This window comes from Aphelocoma coerulescens, unplaced genomic scaffold (assembly GCF_041296385.1).
Source record: "Aphelocoma coerulescens isolate FSJ_1873_10779 unplaced genomic scaffold, UR_Acoe_1.0 HiC_scaffold_56, whole genome shotgun sequence".
In the NCBI taxonomy this organism is placed as follows: Eukaryota; Metazoa; Chordata; class Aves; order Passeriformes; family Corvidae; genus Aphelocoma; species Aphelocoma coerulescens.
Genome location: NW_027183905.1, coordinates 1,545,058 through 1,557,129, shown reverse-complemented (window position 1 = coordinate 1,557,129; position 12,072 = coordinate 1,545,058). Strand labels below are relative to the sequence as shown.

At 44.8% G+C, this 12,072-nt stretch overlaps 1 pseudogene; it reads left to right on the top strand.

The window, feature by feature from the left end:
• LOC138101859 (uncharacterized) overlaps positions 1-12,072 on the top strand; it is a 678,931-nt pseudogene that overhangs the window by 194,662 nt on the left and 472,197 nt on the right.

The window sequence follows — 12,072 nt, the reverse complement described above, 5'->3', positions numbered from 1 at the left end:
GGTGGTAAGTTGGAATAAGCTCGGTTACCACAGATCCAATAAAGGTCTTGTGGTGCTTCCCAGAAGTGGGGTTGTATACTTGCTGCTGTAATCCAGTACTTGGAAATTTGTGGCAGGACAGAATATGGATTTCCTTGATCCCAGCACTGCCAGAGTTTTTTAACAGGATTCAAAATGCAATTTTTGTTTTTAACCTTTTCTGCAGACCAGAATACATCTGGTTCTTGAGGTATCCACCAATGTTTTTGCCCATCAGTTACCAGGTACCTTTTGCATATTGTCTCACCAACTTCTTTTAAAAATTTTCTTCCTTTCCTCCAGATGCATTCTTCTCCAATAACAGTATTGCTTAGCAGCCAGGTTTCATTGTCATGTCTGGTTGTGGGGGAGAGATTACTCAGTCGGAGTAAATCGGGGGGTCCAAGACTGACTCCCCGCCAAGGCCAACTCTCCGATTCTAAAGTTCCTCCGCACACCCAGCAATTTGTTAAATTTAGCTGTTGTCCAATCCTTTCTGCCAGGTCAATAAACAAGTTTTTCCTTGACATCAAAGGATTGTTTTCTTTTTGTTTTCCCTTTTCTTCTATGACCACCTCTTGGATCAGGTCAGTGTCATAGGTCTTTCTTTTTAACAAATCTTCTGTCTTGGTTATGTATCTAAAATTGAAACAGAGCCAATCGTCTTGGGAGGGGCACTCTCCCTTCTGCTTATGTATTTGGGTGCCAATGTTTTTGCCAATCCAGTACTTGTGACCTTTTTCTGAGCAGATACTCAACCTTGTTATGTTATAACAAGATGGATTAACATAAGTATGTGCTCGGAAAAAGTGTCGAATTTGAAATGAGCCTCCTTCTGCCTGGTACACAGTCTTGTAACATCTGTTACAGCGGCTGTCGGCTGCTTGTGTAAAGGGAGGCCAGAGGACCCAGAGACAGATGACACTTAGTAGCAGGATGTTGCTCACTTTCCCCTTTAGGCATACCCGAGAGGAGCTGTCAGCATTTGGGTTGCCTCTGCTGGTGGGGGTTGTCATCTTTGCTTCTTTCGTCCTTTCTTTAGGCATCTCACCTTCAGATGGTTCTTCAGTGACCTCAGGCTTCTGGAAACTCATGGTTATTTTAGGGTTGGCCTTGTCAAAGATTAGAGTTATCGTGCCCGTAATTTTGGAGTCTGATTGGACTGTTATTGGAAGAGAATGCTGGCTTCAAATGGAGCCTTACTATACAGTTGATGTGACAATAAGGTTGTGTGAAGGCAGAATCTGTAAAAGGGAATAACAAAGAACAGAATTAACAGCAAAATATTTTCAACTTAGTTTAACAACTTGTAGCTAGCACTTATTACTGAGGTATAACTGGGGAAGAACTGGGAGTACAGGATTTTATTAACTTGGAGTGAGGGATGCTGAGTGGAGCTTTCAAACAGGGTGTTTAGTTTGATGGTTTGTCTGGAGGTTTCTTCTCTTCAATTGGTGGTGCCACCGGACCCTTCACCCTCTTGACATGCGTCCAGCCCTTTTCAAATGTCCGGACAGCTGTTTCAGTGGTTAGCTGGACCTGAAATGGACCTTCCCAGGATGGGGTTAATGACTTTTCTTTCCAGGATTTTATTAACACCCAGTCACCTGGATTGATGTGATGTAAATTGAAATCAAGTGGGGGAGTTTGTGGTAGAAAACCTCTTTCCCTTAGCAACTCTAGATTTTTGGCAATTATCTGTACATATTTTTGTACATTGGTGTTTCCACCCTCTTTCACATTCAACTCTTGTGGTGTAGCAAGGTAGGGTAATCCATACAACATCTCATATGGTGAACAACCCAAATCAGATCTTGGCTGTGTCCTAATTCTAAGAAGAGCAAGTGGAAGGCATTTTACCCAGGTCCATTTTGTTTCCAGCATTAATTTTGTGAGGGTGTTCTTGATTGTCTGGTTCATCCGTTCCACTCTCCCAGAGCTCTGTGGATGCCACGGGGTGTGTAATCTCCAATTTGTTCCTAATTGCTGAGCCAATTGTTGTACAATTTGGGAGGTAAAATGAGTACCTCGGTCTGAATCTATGCGGTGGACTATCCCATAACGGGGGATAATTTGCTCGAGGATCACCTTACTCACTGTCTGGGCTGTTGCATTGACAGTTGGAATAGCTTCCACCCAGTGGGTAAGGTGATCAACGATTACCAATAGGTATTTCCACCTCTGGACAGGAGGCATTTCTGTAAAGTCAATTTGAATGTTTTGGAAAGGTCTGATTGCTAATTCAATTCCTCCGCCCGTGTTCTTTTTCATTACCTTTTTGTTAACTTTTTGACAGATTACACAGTCCCGGGTTATTTGGTTGGCTATTTCATAAACACCAGTGCATCCAAAGGTTCTGAGATAGTGATCCGCCAGAGCCTTTGAACCCCAATGATTGCTTTGGTGGATATTTTGTAGAATTTCTCGGGTTAAATTTTTGTTTAAAATTTGGCGTTTATCTGGTAAATACCAGCGGCCTTGAGAATCCTCATTGGCACCAATTAAAACTAATTTCTGTTTTTCCTGATCAGTAAAAATGGGCGTGGGTAAAATGTTAGTTTGTGGAATAGTGTCAGATGTGGTGGTGTTAGTTGGAAGTTGGTTCACTTCCATCACTTTTACCTCTTCTTCCACTGCTGCTTCTTTTGCTGCCAAGTCTGCTAGGTTGTTCCCTCGAGCTTCTTTTGTGGTTCCTGATTGATGACCTGGAATATGCACCACTGAGATCACCTGAGGCAGTTGCAGTGCTTTTAGAATTTTTAGGATCAATTCCTTATGTAGGATATCTTTCCCTTTGGTGTTTAGGAACCCCCTTTCGGACCAGATTTTTCTAAAGGTGTGGACTACGCCATAAGCGTATCTGGAGTCAGTGTAAATGGTCCCGATGCTTCCTGCTAGTCGGTGGAGTGCTTTTTCTAGGGCATAGAGCTCACAGACCTGAGCTGACCAGGTTGGTGGCAATCTGCCCTTTTCTAGCACACACATTTGGTGTCCATCGACCACTGAATAGCCAGAGCATCGTTTTCCATCCACCACTCGAGATGACCCGTCAATGAAGAGGATTTCCCCTTCATTGAGGGGACAGTCCACCAGGTCCTCTCTGACTTTTGTTTGGATGTCAATTATCTCAATGCAATTGTGTTCAATTTCTTTTTCTGATGGGGTCCCATAAAGAAATTGAGCTGGATTTTGGTGTGTACACACAACTAACCTCAGGTGGTCTGAGTGCATGAGAATGGCTTCATATTTGACTATTCTTGGGTCAGTTAACCACTCTGCAGCCCTGTGAGCTAAAATGGTTTTGATTGAGTGTGGTGTATGCACTGTCAAGTCTCCACCAAAAATGAGTTTTTGACTCTCCGAGACCAGAACAGCTGCTGCGGCGATGGACTGGATGCAGACGGGCCATCCTCTGGACACTGGATCTAGTAATTTGGAAAGAAAAGCAACCGGCTTCCTGACTCCTCCCCACTCCTGGGTCAAGACGCCATAGGCAACTCCCTTCTCCACATTAACAAATAGATCGAAGGGTTTTTCTAGTGAAGGAAGGCTTAAAACAGGTGCTTTTGTTAATTTCTCTTTCAGATTTTGTAATTTTTGTGTGTCTGAATTAGTCCAATTAAAAGGTTCTTCTTCTATTAGTTTTTCATATAAAAATTTGGCAGATTGTGAATACTGATCAATCCACAGTCTGCAGTATCCAAATAGGCCTAATAATTGCCGGATTTCTCGTTTTGAAGTTGGAGGTGGTAGATTTAGGATTCCTTCTACTCTTTCAGCACTGAGTTTTTTTGTGCCATGGCCAATTAGATGTCCCAAATACTTCACCTCCTGTAGCACAAATTGTAATTTAGGTTTTGACACCCTCAGCCCGTTCCTCCCTAGAAAATTCAGTAACTGAATTGTAGCAGTTCTTACCGTAGACTCCTGTTCCCCAGAGAGGAGCAGGTCGTCTACGTACTGAGTTACCTGAATCCCTTCGGGTGGAGAAAAGGAACTTAGCAAATCTTCTAGCGCTTGGCCAAAGAGTGTGGGTGCCTCGGTGTACCCTTGAGGCAGGCGAGTCCAGCGCAGCTGCTGCTTCCGTCCAGTGTCTGGATCCTCCCAGGTAAATGCAAAGATGTCTCTGCAATGAGAATCCAGAGGACATGACCAGAAAGCATCTTTAAGGTCAATAACAGAGAACCAGGCATGTGCTGGGGGTACCCGACTCAGGAGTGTATAGGGGTCCTGCACCAGTGGGTACCTGGTTTGGACTCTCTTACTGACCTCACGCAGATCTTGTACAAGCCGGAATGACTTATCTGGTTTCTGGACAGCCAAAATTGGAGTGTTGTAACTGGATTTGCAGGTCTCAAGAATTCCATCTTGTAATAAGTCCATGATAACAGGCTTCAGGCCCTTTCTTTTGTCCTTGGAGAGGGGATATTGTGGTACACGTACTGGCTGGCTATTTGGGAGCAACTCAATTGTTAGAGGTGTGATGTCCATTTTTCCCCGGTTGCCAGGTTTGGCCCACACTACCGGGTCAATGTGTTGCTCATCTACTAAAGATAAAACAAACAATTTAGTGGTCATTTTTCCACCCTGCGGTACCACCCCAACCCTCAGAGGTATTTGGAAGTCACGTCCTAAAAGATTGATCCCAGCTTGAGGTAGGTATAGCACATCCCCTGTATGGGTACGTCCTTGTATGGAAAGGATTACATTTTTAATTACAGGAACTGCAAAGCTTTCACCATTAGCACCATATATATCTAATGTATCTTGAGAAATAAAACATCCTGGAGGTGTTTCAGTGACACAGGTTCTTTCAGCACCTGTGTCCACTAAAAACTCCACTTGTTGTCTCTGGGGTCCAGCTTCTAATTTTATCAAGGGCTCTTTAAGATGTTTTTGCCCCAGAGAATAAAGCCCCTGACCCCTTCAGTTGTTCAAAATTTGTCCCTCCATTTGAAGGACTCCTTGATCTCTCTGCTTTTTAAAACAGTACCACTGCCCGTGGCCTGGTTTATTACAGTATGTGCAAATTAACCTCTCAGGTCTTTGAACAATTGGGTTAGGTTGTTTATTGCAAACACAAACCTGTGGCTGTTGCTGAGAGCAGATTTGGGTTTGCTGTTGTGGGATGCCCCTTTGGGAAGTTCTTTGTGTAGGAGGGTTGTGGATTGGAGCATTAGTACTGTTATTCATTATTCGGCTTTTAGCCTTCATCCTCTCTTCATCCCTCCTAACAAAGACTTTTTGGGCTTCCTCCAGTAATTCATCTAGTTCCCTCTCTGGCCATTTTTCCAATTTTTCTAATTTTTTTCTGATGTCAGGCCAGGAGTGAAGCACAAAATGTACCTTTAGCATAGTTTTGCCTCCCTCACTGTCTAAGTCAATGACAGAATAAAGTTGAATGTTATTCCTTAACCGAGCCATCCAAGCTGTTGGGGACTCATCCTTTTCCTGTTCCCCACAAAATGCTTTTTTCATATTATTAACTCGAGGAACAGCTTCTCTAATCCCTTTTATAATTAAATTTCTGTAGTCCTTCATGTTCCTCCTGCCCTCTTCTGAATTTGGGTTCCATTCAGGGTCTGTCAGTGGTAATTTTTGTTCTCCAATTGGGCCCTGATTAGAATTATTTTCTCTGTCCCAGACTGTCACTCCTGCAGCTCTAATCAATTTTCTTTCCTCAATGGTGAATAAGGAGTGAAGGATGGATTGTATCTCTCCCCAATTATAAATATTAGGGCCGAGGAATTGATCAAATTGGTCAGCTAGACCAATGGGGTCAGCCATCAGACTTTTCATTTCCTTTTTAAATTCCCGTACCTCAGATGAAGCTAGAGGTACAACTACATAACCAATTCCTCCTTGAGCATTTCCCATGGGTACCTCCCTAAGAGGTAAAATTTTAGACTCATGGGGAGTGCTAAGGCAGGTGGGACAGTCAGGTGTTTTAAATGATTTCTTTCTAGTGCAAGATGCTGGGCCATCCTGGCTAGAAGAAATCCTTTGTCCGGTTGTCTTTTTGTGAGAGCAGGAAGGAACAGAATTTTCTTTTTCACTTTCATTCTCATTTTCTGAGTCCCTTTCGATTGGGTGGCTTGATGAAGGAAGGACCCTTTCTTGTTCAATTTGGACCCTCCTTTCTGGAGGAGTTACTGGAGGAAGGTAGTCTAGGGGGTCCCACTTTGGTTTATTTAATTTAGGTTTTTGTTTTTCTTTCTGTTTGTGTTCTTCTGCAATGGAAAAAATTTGGTTTGAATTTTTATTAAGTCCAATTGAATTAGATTTAGTTTCCTCTTCCAATTCTAATTTTTTTCTTTGGTCTTCATTTTGTTTTTGCCAATAATTTAACCAAATTTTAGCATAGTCTAATTCATCAGAATGTTTTGGAGCTTTGTAATGTACATAAGAATGCAAAGCCTCACAAAGCCATTTTTCAGAAGACCCATACTTGGGCCATTTGAGACCATCTTTGTTAATTCTATGTTTTGGCCACTTAAAAACACAGTACCTAATCATTTGACACTGGTCTTTTTCTTTAGTTAAAAGATTTTCTTCCCACTTTAGGAGCATTTGCCCTAACGGACTGTCTGGGAAGATTTTGTATTTCTTCATTAGGTCTTTCTTTTTGCTATTCGCTTGTCCCATTTTGTTACTGGGAAGCAAACAAGTAGCTAGTGCAGAAGAAAAAAATTTTTTTTTTTTTTTTTTTTTTTTTTTTTAATTAAATAAACCAAAGTATTGTATTATATAAAACATTTAAAATATTGCATAAGGAAATAATGTTACAAAATAACCTAAATTCAATACACTATCACAATTAAAAAAAATGATAATAAAGTTATAAGCATAAAATACAATACAACTAATATAGAGAAAAACAAGCAGGGTTAGTAGATATATGATGGCGAATCTGTGGGAAAAAAATTAAATATGGCAGGCTGGTGAGAAACAAATATGGTGCAAGAAATATTAATTTTAATTATAAAAAGAATAATTAGTGAATATTTAAATTGGTTAAAGTATAACTGAAATTTAGATAGTTTTATACACACATACTTAAAATTTAAGAAACAAGAGTTGTCTTTATTAGCAAAGGAGAGATAGATTAAAATATTTATAACCAAATTAAAGGAAAAAGATTATAATGAATAACACAAACAGTAATTCAAAATATCAAAGTAGTGTCTTATGATTAAAGCAGATAAAGCAAATTACAACTACAATCCAATAACCCAAACACTCCAAACTAACAGGAAGTATAAAGGTGCTAGATAGCACTGACCACAAGAGTGCAGCTAAAACAAGTTCACACATGCACAGGGGTAGCAAAGGGGTGCAGTTCAAATTAAAAGGACACAAAATGGCGGCCGACCACGTGGCGGCCCGAAATTTCAAAATGGCGGCCGACCACGTGGAAACCCGAAATTTCAAAATGGCCGCCGACCACGCGGCGGCGCGAAATTTCAAAATGGCCGCCGACCACGCGGCGAAAAGGAAAAGAGAGGGGTTTAAAATGAGGTTTCTCCTCAGTTCTAGACCCGAGGAGACTGAGACACTAATAAAAATGAATTTGGGGCTGCGCACACCCCTAAAACGTGGAAACCTCCCCCCAGAAAGGCTGATCACCACACTCGATCTTCCCCTCTGTGTCTCTAAAGGGTGATCCCTCGTGGTGCCCTTAAAAATGAACCCTTTCAAGCACACTCACACACACACTGGGGGCGGCCAACCCCCCCACACTCTCTCACAAAAGGAATTCCACTCGGAGGTTCCCCAAAAACTAATAGCCCTTAAAAAGGGTAAGTCCCTAACTAAGTTCCCTTTAAGAAGGGTTCAAGCCTTACCACAAGTCTTTCTCCACCGGAGGTGTCCTTTCTCTGCTGCAGTAATCCTTGTGGGAGCCCAGAAAATCCAAGGAGAAAAACCAAAAAAATCGCAAAAATTCAAAAATAGTAAAATTAACCAAAATACCTGGATTTTAGGGCAAAAATAGGATCCCGGACGAGTCCCCAAAAGAGTTGTGAGGAATGAGACAACTCTTTGTAGAAATTAAAACAATTTATTAAAACAGAAAAAAATTGAAAAATTGCAAAAAAAAACTAACAAAATATAAAAATTTGGGATCCAGATGGCTCGAGAGATATGCCCCAGGAGCGCAGGGATTCAGGAACTTTAGGCTTAAGACAGCTCTGAACCTCAGGTAGAGAAAAAAATAAACTTGCAGTTTAGGCTGGTCAAAAAGAAATCTATTTCTAAAAGCCCCTAGAAAGGGGTAGGCTTCTCCAGCACTGCCTTAGCAAGCTGGAGAGGAAGGGAGAAGAGAGTGGGCGTGTCTTCTCTTACACTTTTATAGCTTTTGCTCCGCCCACAGTCCGCCCACAGCCCACCCACAGTCCACCCCCCTGGTTCAAGGCGGTTGGTGTTTTCCCCTTGACAGACCACCTCTGTCCACCAATGGCTCCTCCTGGTCAGAGGGGTGATATTAGTTGAGATAAGGGTCATGTGCTTATGGGGGGCTGGGCTGTTTGTTGCAACTGGGGTTTTTTAAAATCTGCCTTGAAACCAAGATACAAGTAAAACATAAAAATACATCCAACACATCTTAAAACACTTGTAAAAGTATACAGTAAACACAGGAAGATCATAAAAACTTGATTAGTGTACCTGGACTGATGGATTGATTTTAACATTCAATTTAAAAATATTAAGCTCAAATTAATTAAAGCACTTAATATGCAAAGACCAAGCACAAATAGGGATTTCATGTATGACATAGGACAAAAGTGGTCAAGTGTTTGGAAAACCTTGCAGCAAGTCCCTTCAGAAACAGGCAAGGCCATTGCAAAATGGGCACATGAGGCGTTTCTGGAAACAAGAACCTGGTCTTCCTGGCATCTGCAGCAATGGAAAAGAGTTGGGAAGGAGAAGCCAAGGGAAATAATGTCTGCCAGGGTCTATCAGCACCTGTTGTAAGACCCAGAAAACTGGGTCAGCTTGAAGGAAAAACCAAACCAAAGCAACAAAAGCACACGGAGGGAGTGAACTGACAGGCTGTTGTTTTGGGAAGCTACGGCCGGGTGAGGCTCTTTCAAAACAGGCTACAGACTGCGGATGCCAGGAGAGATTAACACAGGGCCCGTGCACGGGATAAGAGCTGAAGCACTCACCTGTCCAAAGAGCTGACAATGTTGGGGTTCTTCTTGTCCTTCAGGACCAGGATCTCATTCACAGCTCTTTCCCCGTTCTGCCCTCTGAGACGCATTTTCTTTATGGCCACCTGAAAGGACATTGCAGCCCTTGAACTGCAGGAGTCTGGGGCAGGAGGCCGCAGCAAACACGGAGCGAGTCTTTGTGGAGCGACGGAGCCGGGCTGTGCCAAACTGCCTTGGGATGGGACACCCGGGCTCAGCAAGTGACATTCCCACAGCCCATTTCTCTGCTCGCTGCGGGGCCGCTTACAGGACACAGGGCCAGAGACATTTGGCCTTGGAAGCTCTGCAGAAATGGGCCCTCAGCTCTCAGCCTCAAAGCTCTCACAGCATTCTCTGCACCTGCAGTCTTCTCAAACGGCCTTAGTTTACCACCACTCTCATTATCATTCAAACACATTTTGCAAGCAGGAAGTAATTCTGGTTCTGTGAAAACAGAGCAAAACAGCCAGGAACCCTTTAGCAATCCTGGGGGATTTGGTCATGATTTCAAACGCAACTGCTCTGTTTGGGATTGCACAACAGAGCAAACACGCACAAACATTGCTCAGATGATCCCTGTCACGGGCTGTCACTGACACCAGACCCAAACACAGCTGCAGCGTTTAGGAGAGAGCTTTGCTCTGCACATCCATCTTCTCATTCCTCTCCCTCTCTCTGGGAACAGCTGCAGTAGGACTAAAACCCCAAAGTGATCCCAAGCAGGATCGCTCCTTCATTAGGTCATGAGGTATCCTTTGAAGATGAAATACAGGATGGAAAAACTGCTAAACAGTGTTTCTGTCCAAGGCTGGGATGAAGATAAATTAGGCCTCAGCCTCCACCAGCTGATGCACTGATGTTTTCAGATATGAAGACCAAGCCAGCGTGTCCTGCTCTGACAGACACCGCTGCCCTCCTTGCATTCCTTTGGGCACTTCAGAAGGCTCAAGTCTGTCCCTGCTCTGCAGGCTGACACTGCTGTGCTTTCAGTGGAACAGCCTGTGTAGGAAAGCTCTGCTGGCCCCCCAGAGCTGCAGCCACAGCTCCCAGCAGAGGGGAAAGCCCTCGAGAGCTGCCCGACGCGCTGGGCGTGGTGACACTGACCTCTCCTCCAGTGGCCCTGTCGAGTCCTTTATAAACGGTTCCGAAAGCCCTGGAGACAGAACAGCAGAGAAGAAAGAAGCAGCGCTTTAGGTCCTGGGAGTGAAAGCCAGCCCAGACAGGAGATCTCTGCTGCCTGCAGCGTTTACAAAACACCTGGGTGTATCGACCCTTCAAACAGCAGCACAGCAGCCACCAGCCCTGTGCCACACAAGGTGTGCAAGAGAAAACTGAGGCCCAACACGAAGGAAAAGGGCTGGAGCAAATCCCAAATGTCCACACTGAATTACTTTAGTCCAAAACCTAGGGTGGGAGCAGGTGTCTAAAGAACTGGAAAAGAATGTATTTCATCCTTTTCCATTTCCTGCCTATGAGCTGCAGGATCCACAAGGGCCCTGCCATCAGGCAGCTGATGCATTTTCCCCTCGAGTGCAGCAGCTCTGTGTCTGTTACTGAATGTACAGGGTTTACTACCTGTGCTGAAAAGAGCACTTATTAGTTCATCTCTGGTTTCTGTTTCTAAACTGTTATGTTGATAATCCTGACCGGTGGATATTTTTGGAAGCAAACTATTTGAAAGGAATCTTCTTGAGAACTGTTTTCTGACAGTCACCAGATGGTGAGCTGCTCTTTCAGGCAATCACATTCCAGGGACAGAAGATCTTCTAGGTCCTGCTCCTTGCTGCAGGCAGGACACTGCCGGCCTCAGGGGCCTCTGATGGTGCCTTCTGACCACAGTTACCAATTCTGATCAGGACTGAGAGACAGCAGGATCGTGGCCCAGTGTCTGAAGCTGTTTGCAGCTTGCCTGGCTTCTCACTTGATCCTGCACCAGCAAATACCTGGCCCCTGCTTGTGCAGAAGTAACTGCCGGGCACTTACCCTTGGCCAACCTGCTCCAGTTCCAGGTATTTCTCGGCAGGCTCCCCCACGCTCACGGTGCTCCCTGAAAGAAACCACATGGAAGACGCTCCCTCCCAGATGGAGACCCCGCCTTGCAGCAGGGCCAAAATGCAGCCCCACTCCCTGGGGCGGGAGCCCCTTGCTCTCAGCTGGGCAAGGACAATAAATGACTCTGTGACATTCAGCTGCACAGCAAGCCTGGGTGCAGCTGATGCTGAGACACACACGCAGCACCCTGCTCTGGCACACAGCAGCACAGCAGACGTACTCAGCTGCATCAGGCACCACTCCTCTCTGCCCTCTGGCTGCAGGGCTGTGCTGCTGTCAGAATGTTCAGCCCAGGATCCCGCAGCAGAGGGAGGTTCAGTGTCCTCTTCCCAACCAGAGGGAGGATCCCCGTCCTCTTCCCAAAATGCAGCAGGTTCCTGGTCTTCTTTCCAAGCCACGGCACGTTTGCTGTCCTCTTCCCATGCCGGGAGAATTGCAGCCTCCTCTTCCCAAGTCCCAGGATGTCCTCTGTCCTCGTCCCACGCTGGGAGATGTCCGTCGTCCTTGTCCCATGGCACTGGAGCCTCGCTGTCCTCGTCCCACACCGGGTGATGTCCACCATCCTCGCCCCACACCACAGGAGCTTCACTGTTGTATTCCCAAACCGTGGGATGTTTGCCCTCATCTCCCGGGACAGAGGGAAGTTCACCATCATCCCCCAGAACAGCGGGAAGTTCACTGCTGTCTTCCTCCTCTTTGGCCTCCTCTTTGGAAGCACAGGGAGCCAGAGGAGGAGCTGATGTTGCTTTTGTGCCCTGTGGACAGATGGTAGCGTGAGGGACGGGAAGTTCTATCTCAGTTATTGCCTTAT